We start from the raw sequence: 12,173 nt of genomic DNA on the forward strand, positions 1-12,173 counted from the left end.
TGTTCAATGTAATGATCACTTCTGTTGTCAGTCCTCAGACTCCTTGACCTGCCTGTTGCTATAACTACTGAGATTCAGCTGCAGAGAAAGAGCTGACCAGGCAGCTGGAAGACACGCCAGCATTTATATAAAAAAACTTGCACCGTTACCATGGATACAGGCTTTTCCGTCCCAGTGGGGCCCAAGCCTGGGTCACATCCAGGACTCGGGCCACACCTCAAGCAGTGAGGAAACAGGCAAGTCCTTTTCCTTTGTGGTGGAAACTGTGGTAGGAGAACAATAAAACAGTGTCAGCAGAGTCCCCCCACTCAGATTAGATGTGGAAAACTGCAGAATCACCAAGAAATGAAACAATGGCGGGAGGGTCCGGGAGAAAGTAATACACCGCCAAATCATTAAATAGCAAGGGCCGGGGAGGAAGAAAAGGCCTGATAATTTGCAGTGATTACCACTCCCCCACCCCCCAAGATTTTGACTCCCTTTTCCTCTAGCCAGGCTGAGTTTGCACAATTGGTGCAAATGTGCTGCATTGGTAAATCATCCACTTCCTGTAAATATGACAGCAAGATGCCACACACTGAAGAGAAAACCCCCTCTGATGCTCTGACAGTGCTTTACAGCCGGTAGCAATGCCCGGAGGCAGTCAGCACGACCGCTCGGGACCAGACTGCCTCAGATTGGTGTACAAGTCTGTTCACCACATTAAAGAAAATGTGGTCATGCTGGAGGGGGAGGGAGCGGGATGTGAAACATGTTGCAGGAGATTGAAACAGAAAAGCCCTGCGAGACAGGGAGTGCCGCCCGTGAGCGAGTAACATCAGCTCAGCTGCTTTTGTAATTATCCTGATTAAAAGCTGCCTGGTTCTGCCTGACATCACCGTACTGGTCTCTTTCCTGTCTCTCGCTAAATGATCCTATTGCTTCTGGAAGGGCTGTGAGATAAATAATGGGCTTAACTACTTCCGATAAAAAAGATGGTAAATTAAAAATAAAAATCTGATTTTGGATTTACACGAAGGAGCATATGTTCTGTAAATGGGGTTCCGGTCTGTGTAAAATTCTCACAGGCTCATTTAGTCCAAATAGTACAGGAACTGCATGTGACATTCTGGTGAAAAGTGGGACTATTATGTTAAAGAACAGTTGCTTCAAAACCAACAGTCAACCTTTGTTTCTTAGTTAAGGCAATTACTCTGCCACTCACTGAATAAACTCCATAGAATAGAATCAAAGAATTACAGAAAATATAGTACATAGCTTGAGGCCATTCCGTCTACTGTGTTTGTGCCTAAACACATCTTCCAGTACAAGCTCCACCAACTCCCCATAATGACCTTGCTCTTAAATGTGATGAAGATTTCTGCCTCTCCTACACTTTTAAGCAATGAGTTTTAGACCCCTATCAGTCTCTAGGTGGAAATATTTTTCCTCATCTTCCCTCTAACCCAATTATTTAAATCCATGCCTCATGTGTTTGGTTCTTCTGCTAAAAGAACCAGTTCCACCTTATTTACTCTGTCTAGGCTCCTCTCATTTACATTTCCTCTTCTATTCCTTTGTTCCAAAGAAAACAACGCTAGTTTATCCAATCTCTCCTCATCTCCTCAATTTTCCATATCTGGTAACATCTTTGCAAATGTCCTTTGTCTCCTTTCCAGTACAGTCTCTGCTTTCCTTTAATCGGGTGTGCAGAACTGAATGCAATACTCAAGCTGGGGTCTAACTACTGTGGTGTATACTTCCAGCAAAACTCCCAGGCTTCTAGTATACTCTGTATCAAGCTATAAAGGAAAGCATCCCATAAGAAATTTGAAGTATCTGTGCATGCATAATGCAGAGTCCTTTTGTTCATCCATACCACTCAATCATATATTCCCTTGATCATAGTCTATTGGTCAGCAGTCTTTCATGCTCTCTTTTATTCTTCTATACATTGACTACCTACAGCAAGTATCTCAAAATGCTATCACTAATGTTGTCTCTGCAAGATCCTCTAAATCAGTTATTCCCAATGGGGGCAGTTACACATCCTTAGGGGAGCGTTAGGGGAAATAGAAGTTGTGGGGGTGGGCATTCAAGATTCTTGGGGGGAGGTGTAAGCAGCACTCTAATTTAAGGCACGAGACATGACAGGCTGTGTCAACTCACTGCCATTGTCAACATTTGGTAGGCATTCCCAGTTTGTGTTAATTTTTTGTTTTTAATTTAGCCCTATTAATGATGGATAAATACAAATGCACAATCTCTATGAGTCTGAAGGCGGTGAAACCTTGAATTCTAATCCTGCGAAGAAACATAAAGTACAGAAAGTGCATCAGTTCAATGTAACATACCTGGAGTGTGGTTTTATTCTGTTCCTGTCAGATCAACAATGCCCCATGTGTCTTATTTGTAATACAGTTCTCTCTAATGAAGCCATGAAACCCTCAAGATTGCAGGAACACTTCCATAAAAGACCCTGAAAAGGTTACTTATGGTATTACTCAGTTCCAGAATATGAACGACGCATTTGAAAAGTGTTGCACTCTCGTCATTTGTCAATAAAGCCAAAATTGACCTTGATAGTGGTCTCATTGCTTCTTATAACATTTCCAAAATGATAGCAAAGTGTGGAAAATCTCATACAATTAGTGAAAGATTAATAAACCTGCTGTACCAGAAGTGCTCAGCACTGTTCTCAAAATGGATACCAGTATTTTAAATTCAATACTCCTGTGTAATAAATCTGTAGCTTGTCATATAAAGACATTGAATATCAACTATGCACACAGCTACATAAAACAGAATTTGGGATACAACTGGGTGAGTCAACTGTGTGAGACAATGAGGCATTGCTATTGGCATATGTATGGTTTATCAAAAATGGAGAAGTTTATAACGGGATTCTCTTTTGTTAAAAGTTAAAAACATAAAAAGTTAAAAAGGGTCAGAGCCGTCTCTACTTCCTGAGGAGACTGAGGTCCTACAACATCTGCCGGACAATACTGAGGATGTTCTACGATTCTGTGGTGGCCAGTGCTATCATGTTTGCTGTTGTGTGTTGGGGCAGCAGGCTGAGGGTAGCAGACACCAACAGAATCAACAAACTCATTCGTAAGGCCAGTGATGTTGTGGGGGTGGAACTGGACTCTCTGATGGTGGTGTCTGAAAAGAGGATGCTGTCCAAATTGCATGCTATCTTGGACAATGTCTCCCATCCACTCCATAATGTACTGGTTAGGCACAGGAGTTCATTCAGCCAGAGACTCATTCCACCGAGATGCAACACTGAGCGTCATAGGAAGTCATTCCTGCCTGTGGCCATCAAACTTTACAACTCCTCCCTCGGAGTGTCAGACACCCTGAGCCAATAGGCTGGTCATGGACTTATTTCCACTTGGCATAATTAATTTATTATTATTTAATTATTTATGGTTTTATATTGCTATATTTCTACACTATTCTTGGTTGGTGCAACTGTAACGAAACCCAATTTCCCTCAGGATCAATAAAGTATGTCTGTCTGTCTGTATATCAACAGAAAATCAAGATTGAACTTCTACGTGCAGATGTGGCATACCTAGCTGATCTGTATGACAAAATTAACACTCTAAGTATGAAACTGCAGGCTGAGAATTTCAATTTAACCCAGGCAAAAAGTACTGTGTCCACTTTTAATGGAAATGTATAAACAAAACAATGGGAGAAGAATATTCTCAGTTTCCCTGCATGGAAAGTGTGGCATTCTCTTTCACAGATGGTGATTTGCAATAGTACTGCTTACACCTGTAGTCTCTGAAGAAGGGTTTTCAGAATCAATTCAAGTATTTGAATGATTTGAAAATCCAGACTGGGCAATTAATCCATTCCTTTACTAGGTGGAAGAATGAGAAGAGAGCTTCCAAGAAGAAATAATTGAAATTCAGAATGATGAAGAAGCAAAAACACTTTTCAAAAACGTCAGCTTTTGTGGTACATGGCTACACTGTCATTTGAAGTTTCCTGGTCTATGGAGAAGAGCCAAACTGCTTTAAATGCATTTCCATCCTCCTACCTTGATTAAAGAAGCTTCAATGCAGTGAACCACATACTCACAGAAAAACAGAAACTGATTGGACATTGTTACACGTGGGGACTTGAGGCTTTTGCTGTCACAACTTGAACCAGATATTTCAACTCTTGTTAAAAACCATCAAGCTCAAGGATCACATTAATTTCGAAGCTGCTGTATAGCGTACAGGTACTGTGTGAGCTAGGTTTAAAGACAAATACAAATTTAAAGCAGAATCATTTTTCTCATGTTAGCATATGGTAACATGTTTTTACACTATGAGGGTGCTGGGAAGTAAATTGTGCCTAAGAGGGGCGTTGGCAAGTATGAAAGTGCTTCAGGGGTCGTTAGGCTGAAAAAAGCTTGGGAAACACTGCTCTAAGACCATCCTATGGGTAAACAAACCAATCTCAGCATGCTTTCCAGCCCAGCATCCCCAATCCTGATGCTTTATTTGCATAAGTACCACTAGGTTCCAAAAGCGCAGAGTACTGTCATGACCCAAAGACTGAGGATACAGTTGAAAGGTGCTCTCAAAGCATCCTTAAAGAAAGACCATATTTCTGTGTAGTCATTGGCCTGCGCCCAATCAAATGGAGAACGAGCATTAGAACTGGCACTGAGTCACGACACAGAACACCAGTGAAAATGATGAGCTGCTACCCACTTGTGGCAGAGTCTGCAGAAACCCAAGGATCTCATCAACATTCTCAGATTCCCTGGAACAAAAACAAATTGTCTTCAAAACCAAGGGACTGCTTTAGATTTCCTTGCATATTTATACCTTGTCAAATGCATTTACCACAAATATCCTTAGATGAAATTAATTTGTCAGTATTGTATCTGAAATACCATGTTCTGTTGGAGCTCAGGAATGTTTACTTTTTTGACCACTCTGCCATGTATGCCCTTGTTAAAATCTTTGCTAAAATCCACATAGTTTGCATTCAAATGCACTACCCTTATTTAATATCCTTACTTTCTCAAAAATGTAATCATATTATTCAGAGACGTCTTTCCTTCTCAATCCATTACAAATACCCTTGATTTATCTGTATCTTCCTAAATAAAGTTTTATGTTATTTTTCAGAATTGTGTCCAGTAAGTACCCACAACAAAAATTAAACTATTTGGTCTGTAATTATTCAGCTTACCCCTTCTTCCTCTCTCAAACAATGACATAACATTAGCATTGTCTAGTCTTCTTATATCACTCCTGTTGCCAGGGCAAATTGGAAAATTGCATTCAAAGTCTCTGCAATTTCCTCCTTGTTTTATTAACAGCTTTGGATATACTTCATCTGAACATAGATGCTTATCCATTCTAAACTCTTTGATATTTACTCTATTTATCCCTTCTAATATTTCACACACTTCATCATAGGCTACAGCAGCAGCATTATCTCCTTTTGAAAAGACAATTGTAAAGTATTTATTGAAAACCACACACTCAGCTTCAATATTAGTTAGCTTTTTAGTGTCTAGTAGGCCCACCCTTTCCTAAGTTATCCTCTTGCATTTTATGTATTTGTAAAACACTTTTGAATCACCCTTGATTTCATTTGCCAATACTTTATCCTGACATTTTTATTTTGCTCCTTACATTGTCTCTCTTCTTCTAGTTTTTTTTTTACTGTAGGACACATCTTTTCCTATGTCCTATCCTTTGTGTACCTTGCCATCCAGGGTGGATTCTATAATTGGCAACCCTGCCATTCTTCTTTGTTTATCCCGAACTCTTTGAATCTCCTTAAATGCCTCCCATTGCTCTGAGATTAATTTACCTTCAAGTAATTGTTTCCAGTCCACTTTGGCTGAATCACTTCTCAGTTTAGTAAAATGAGCTTTAGCCTAATTTAGTTCCTTTGCTCGTATTTTATCTTTTTCATAACTATGTTAAAGCTAACTGAATTAAGTCCATTACCACAGATTTGCTCTGCTATTGATGCTCCTTCCACCCACCCTAAAGCTAATTTCAGAACTGGCCCTCTTCCTGCTCCTCTCATATTAAGCTTGCTGCAGATGAGCTAAAATAGTTCTCCTGAATGTAATTTCAGACTCCAGTGCCTGCTATACATTTTACACTGATTGGATGCCAGTTAACATTAGAGAAGCTAAGAAAATAGATGCAGAAGCAGATTGCCTAGCCCTTCAAGTCTGCCCCAAGATTCAACATGATCATGGCTGATCTGCCTCCAGGCTTCAAATCCACTTCTAAATTAGTTCCCTGTACTTTCAAAATGATAGTTACCTCCACTTTAAATGCTTTTGGTGTGCTAGCCTTCAGAAGCTCCAGATAGAGAATTCCCAAGATTCACCAACCTCTGCAAGAAGAAATTCCTATGCACCACAAATTTCAAATGATTATACCTTTATATTGTAACTGTGTCCATTTGTTTTAGACACTTTCATTAGTGGAAATACCTGAACACTTGTTGAGTACTCTTAGGTTTTTATAAATTTCAATATATGCTTCCCCCCTTATTCAGAATAATTGAACTCCTCTATCATTATTGCTCTTGTACGTTTGCACTTGTTAAAGCTTTGCCTTTATTCCTTATTTAGAGACCTGTGCCTCTATGCCCTTTGACCAAAGTGATTAGATTTGCCCCACTCCCCACTCTTGAACAATTCTACTCAGCATCAGAGGCTGCAGACAATGATTGACATGGTCATGGAGAGGGATACACAGGTTCCAGTGATTTAAGCATCTGCCTTCTGGGAAAGACCACTATTATAAGTAATATTTTCAAAGTAGAGAATCTACATGAAGGGCCAGAGCCTGACAGCAGCAGGACACCTTCAGGTGTGGAAAGAAGACACGGCAATTCAGGGGTGGACAGCACTATTCTTGGCAATGAGAAACGTGCAGATTGCAAGAGAAAAGGATGCCCAAAGGAAATTATGGACCACTGATTGAAGAAGTTGTAAAATATTGTTTGAGTAGGAGATTTAATTGGCTGAATATGCTTTTCCTGCTGCTAACAGAATTTAGACTGAAATTTCTGAGCAAAAGCTTGCATTAATAATTGACTGTCTCTCTTGCCTTTGAACCTATTTAATTCATTATGTCCCTCCTTTGCCCTTGACATGGAGACAACCAAGAGACTGCAATATGGTCAATGCTACTGGAGTTAAAAACTCAAGTGTAAGAATTTGAGAGTTATAGGCCTGAAATTCCCAACATAATAGACTGTAGAGGAAGTAATTCAAGAGCAGCAGGAGAGAAGAAGCAATAAATTCCAGTCAGGGTGGGTAAATCAAAGGCTGGTCACGCTTGATTAATTTAACAGAGTTCTTTGAAGATGGAATATTGCTGAATATCACATTTATTCTAAGAAAATATCTATTATTATTCTTTACAGGAGTTATAACAATGAACATCACAGCTAAAGTAAAAATGGTTATTGTAATGCAAAAAGTATATTGTTAAAATAGCAGAGAAAAGAATTAAATGTTGGATGCATACATTACATGGTAATAATTTCCAAAACAATGAAATTATTAACTGCAAGGCCAGGCCATCCTTTCAATCAAAACCAAAGAGTGTTTTACTGCAACATTAACAATGGCACAAAGTAACTTTTGTGACTAACATGTGGTTTGCAAACCAGAGATTTGTGAGAAGCAATATTTAGCAACAAGACCTCTCGAAATAAAATTATCTTTTTACACTTCTTAGCAACTAACTAGCCATTTAATCTGAGCTCCTCCTGCTCCACTGAAATATAGTGTTACCAATAAAGATAGGTTGAGGTGATAGAATACTCAGGAGTAAAATGAAAACCAACCTCACCATGACCATTCCAAATTTGATCTCTGAGCAATTAAACTGCGTAACCTGATCTGGTCATCATCTTCCAGAAAACAATCCCACTCTATGCACAGGGTTCAACAAGTACCCGATTTGCAGATTCCCCTCATGGGCCTCAGTTACGTGTAGTACGTAGCTATTTATAGTCCAGGTGAGTTCAATGGCTCAGTGCCTTCTATGCTCGCTTTGACAGTCAAAGTGCGGAGAAACCATCATGAACTCCTGTAGCCCACAATGAATCCCATAATTTCAGTCTCTGAGGCCGAGGTGCAAGCAGTTTTCAGAGGGCAAATCCACAGAAACCAATTGGCCCAGATAGGGTACCTGGCCAAGCATTAAAGACCTTTGCCAATCAACTGGCTGGAGGGTTCACTGAGATCTTTAACCTCTTGCTTCTGCGGTTTAAGGTACCTTCCTGTTTCAAGCAGGCTTCAATTATACTGGTGCCTGAGTAGAATGTGGTGACTTGTCTCAATGACTATCGACGAGAGGCACTTACATCCACAGTGATGAAGTGTTTTGAGAGGTTGATAATGGAGCATATCAGCTCCGGCCTGAGAAGTTTGCCTACAGGTCCACAGCAGATGCTATCTCATTGGCCCTTCATTCAATCCTAGAACATCTGAACAGCAAACATCTGCACATTCTACACTATTCTCTGTGTAAAATACTTGCCTTGCATGTTTCCTTTGAACACTCTCCCTCTCATGGTAAATGCATGCCCTCTAGTATTAGACATTTTTACTCTTTGATAAAGATACTGGATCCCTTCTCTTTGTATCTCAAGATGTTCAAAATTTCTATTAGGTTTCTGCCACTCTAGTAAGCATAACCTTAGTTTATCCAACCTTGTCTTATAGCACATGCTATCTAGTCCAGGCAGCGTTCTAGTAAAACTTTTCTTCATTTTTGCCAATGCCTCCACAACCTTCCTAAAATGGAGTGACCAAACTTGAATGCAGTTCTCCAGATGTGTCCTAACTGGAGTTCTACAAAGCTTCAAAATAACTTCAAGCTCCGCCTGCAATTTCTCTGCCTGTATCTACAACTGACCTATAGCTCCTTCTATCCTCTGGCAACCTTCTACACGATTTACAGTTCTACCGATCTTTGTGCCATTTGCAAGTTTACTAATCTGCTCATGAACTTATCATCCACGTAATTTATGCATATCACTAACAGCAGAGGTCCCAGGACAAATCCCTGCAGAACACCACTAGCCACGGACCCATCAATCACTACCATTGATCTTCTGCAAGCATGTCAATCTTGAATCCAAAAGGCAAGCCTCCAATGATTACATGCATCTTCTGGAAGAACCTATCATGAGGGACATTGTCAAATGCCTTACTAAAATCCAAGTAGAAAGCATCCTCAGTTCTATCTTCATTAATCATCTTTATTACCTCTCTGAAAATCTCAATCAAGTTAATAATCATATTCTAATTAGTAGACATAACATGTCCCTCAGAAAGCCTTGCTGCTTGTCCCTAATTAGGTTATGTTTCTCCACATGCTCATAAATCCTATCCCTAAGAGTGCACTCTGATAGGTTTGGAGCCTGAGAAGCCTGTGGGAAAAAAAATTTCAAAGCCATGTAGCTGGGTCCCACCAACCTTTGGTTGGGGGGCAGTGCCTACTGTTGGCAGAAAACTATCTTGTGTTATTCTTCTCTTTTGTGGTAACACTTTGCAAGGTGTCTCTGTGTTGGCAGCCACTTGTGACCAGAAGTGAAATGTTGTGTTCCAGCCGCAGAAGCTCACAAAAGTGCTTTCATTGGTAAGCTGTTAATTCATTGTTTCGTTCATTCAGTATGCTTGCTATTCTGAATCCTTTTTTGGTTATTTAGAACAGTCCTGAGCATGGGAAAAAATCACACACTGATATTTTCTTCTCTCATTCCATTCCTCTTCAAATGCTTATTTTTTCTTCAAGATTAGCTAATACAGTTGTCTAAATGCCAGAAGTTTACTGCATAGTTATTGTTACAGGGTCAAAAGTCTGGACCTCTCCAAAAGCACGAAGGGAGTATCTTTATCATATGAACAACAGAGGTTCCAGGAGTTCCTTCACCATCATGTTCTCCAGGAAAACCAGGGAAGAGAAACAAATGCTGGTCTCTGCAACACAATAGATATCTTAAAAAAAGAAGGAACGAACTCTGAGTGCTCAGTAGAATATTATGAAGACAATATGATATTCTGCCCACCTTTGATTATTACACTTCCAAAACATACAGACACACACTGGAAAAATTGAAAGGACATCACCAAGAGTTGTAGTCAGTCTTAAATCAATGAACTAAGAAATATTTAGTGATATATGTGTCTGTATCAGAAAAAAAATGAAAGAAACTTGGAAAGATTTTTTTTTAGTTACAACGGAAAACATATCATAAAGATTATGTGCTCAATACAACTTGAAGAATAGTTACTTTATACTTAGGATAGCTATCACTCTGCAGGCTAAATACTTTAGCACATTGACTGTCAGCATAGTTAAAGCCTAAAAAGTCCCAGGGGTAACAGTAATCTGCTGATTTGACACCAAGCTAAGAAGTAGATGGAAATTAGGAGAGGAAAGCTAAAAGGCTTTCTCACTGCAGTTCAAACTAAACTTAACCAAGCTGTGTTCAAAACTGAAACAAATCAGAATCAGGTTTAATATCACTGGCATATGTTGTGAAATTTGTCTTTGCAGCAGCAGTACAATGCAATACATAATAATGGAGAAAAATATCTGTGAATTACGGTTCTGTGAATTAATTTAACTAATATATATATTATTCTTGGGTTCAATGGCCATTAGGAATCGGATGACAGAGGGGAAGAAGCCGTTCCTGAATCACTGAATGTATGTGTGGTGAACTACATATACCTGTCTGGACACACCCCCTGATGACTGCTCCTGTGGCTCCTCCCACAGACCCCTGTATAAAGGTGATGGAGGTCTGAGCCCAGCCTCTCAGTCTCCAGGATGTAGTATGGTGGTCACTCACTGCTCGTTCCTTCTTCCAGTCAATAAAAGCCGATACCTCGCATTTACGTCTCAGAGTGAGTTATTGATGGTGCATCAGTATGCCTTCAGGCTTCTGTGTTGGCCACGGCGGATTTGAAATATGGAAGAAAACATCGAACTCGAGTGGGTCAAAGACAGTGGGAGCAGACAGATCAATTGTCTTTTTTTCCTGCCAAGTGCTTGGAGATGGAGGCTGCCATGTTGTGGAGCTGTTTTACATCCTCCATTTTGTGTGTTAGTTGCTTGGCTTGATCAGTGCTTTAAAGAAGACACAATGATGCTTCAGGTAATCTGCTGGACTAGCGATAATTTCTGAATAAGAAGTTATTTGTGAGATGTTCTTTGATCGGGTAACATGCAGGTTTTTGACTATTGGAGTCAGTATTCATTTTGAAGGAATCAAGCTGATTGAGAACAAAGAGCCATAAATTATTGATTGTCACTTGCTGGGAAGAGGCCATTAATGGATGCTGCCTGGAGCAGAGCAATAAAAAGGTGTCAAAGCTCAGACACATGACCTACAGCCAATGACACTGGAAAGCAATATATAAATTGATAAGAAATGAATATAAAAGTGGACACTTCGATTGCACTATCAGTGATAACTCCGGAGAAACACCACCATGAGGATGAACCCCCATGCCAGCATACCAAGGCTCTGGGCAAGGGAGATCCCCTACTTCAGTGTTTTAAATTGGAGAAGTGGTCTAAGTGAGTATTGGTACAAAGGGAACAGTAAAATTCATGTTCTAAGTGGTTGGCCCAGGATCAACGTAGTTACTTTGCTTATTGTGCAGAGACAATAAAGTGTGAGCTTCAATTAATTACGAGTTGCCTAGTGAGTTTCCTAACCTAGTTCTGTTGATGAATGGTCAGCACCTGTACCTCCTCCCTGATGGTAGCATTGAGAACAGGGCATGTTCGGGGCAATGGGGGTCCTTAATGATGGATGCCTCCTTTTTAAGGCATCGCTCCTTCAAGATGTCCTGAATACTACAGAGACTAGTGCCCATGATGGAGCTGACTAAGTTTACAACTCTCTAAGTTTACAAAAGGAGGGGGATTTTGACTTCCGAGCATTTGATTTGGGGATAGGTGCAAAATTAGAAACTTTAAAATTCTAGTTTCAATCAAGGGGTTGGGGGTGTTATTGAGAGTGAGGACTGGGGTTGGGGGTGTTATTGAGAGTGAGGACTGGGGTTGTAATTATCTCATTCTCATTAAAATTGTTGAAACAGGTACATGTCTTCATTTTTATCTATGCCTTTTGTGGTTGAATTTCCTGGTGAAAGGCAGTGGAAAGACAAGATA

The 12,173-nt window shown here is 40.0% G+C and overlaps 1 long non-coding RNA gene across 1 annotated transcript in view; it reads left to right on the forward strand.

Moving 5' to 3' along the window:
* The window catches only part of LOC140740517 (uncharacterized), a 193,127-nt gene extending 182,113 nt beyond the window's left edge, over positions 1-11,014 (forward strand). The window contains exon 3 of the long non-coding RNA XR_012101873.1: positions 10,653-11,014. This is a non-coding gene — a long non-coding RNA (uncharacterized lncRNA). The remainder of the gene's footprint in view (positions 1-10,652) is intronic.
* The last annotated feature ends 1,159 nt before the right edge of the window (positions 11,015-12,173 follow it).

The sequence above is a fragment of the Hemitrygon akajei genome, chromosome 17 (assembly GCF_048418815.1).
Source record: "Hemitrygon akajei chromosome 17, sHemAka1.3, whole genome shotgun sequence".
In the NCBI taxonomy this organism is placed as follows: Eukaryota; Metazoa; Chordata; class Chondrichthyes; order Myliobatiformes; family Dasyatidae; genus Hemitrygon; species Hemitrygon akajei.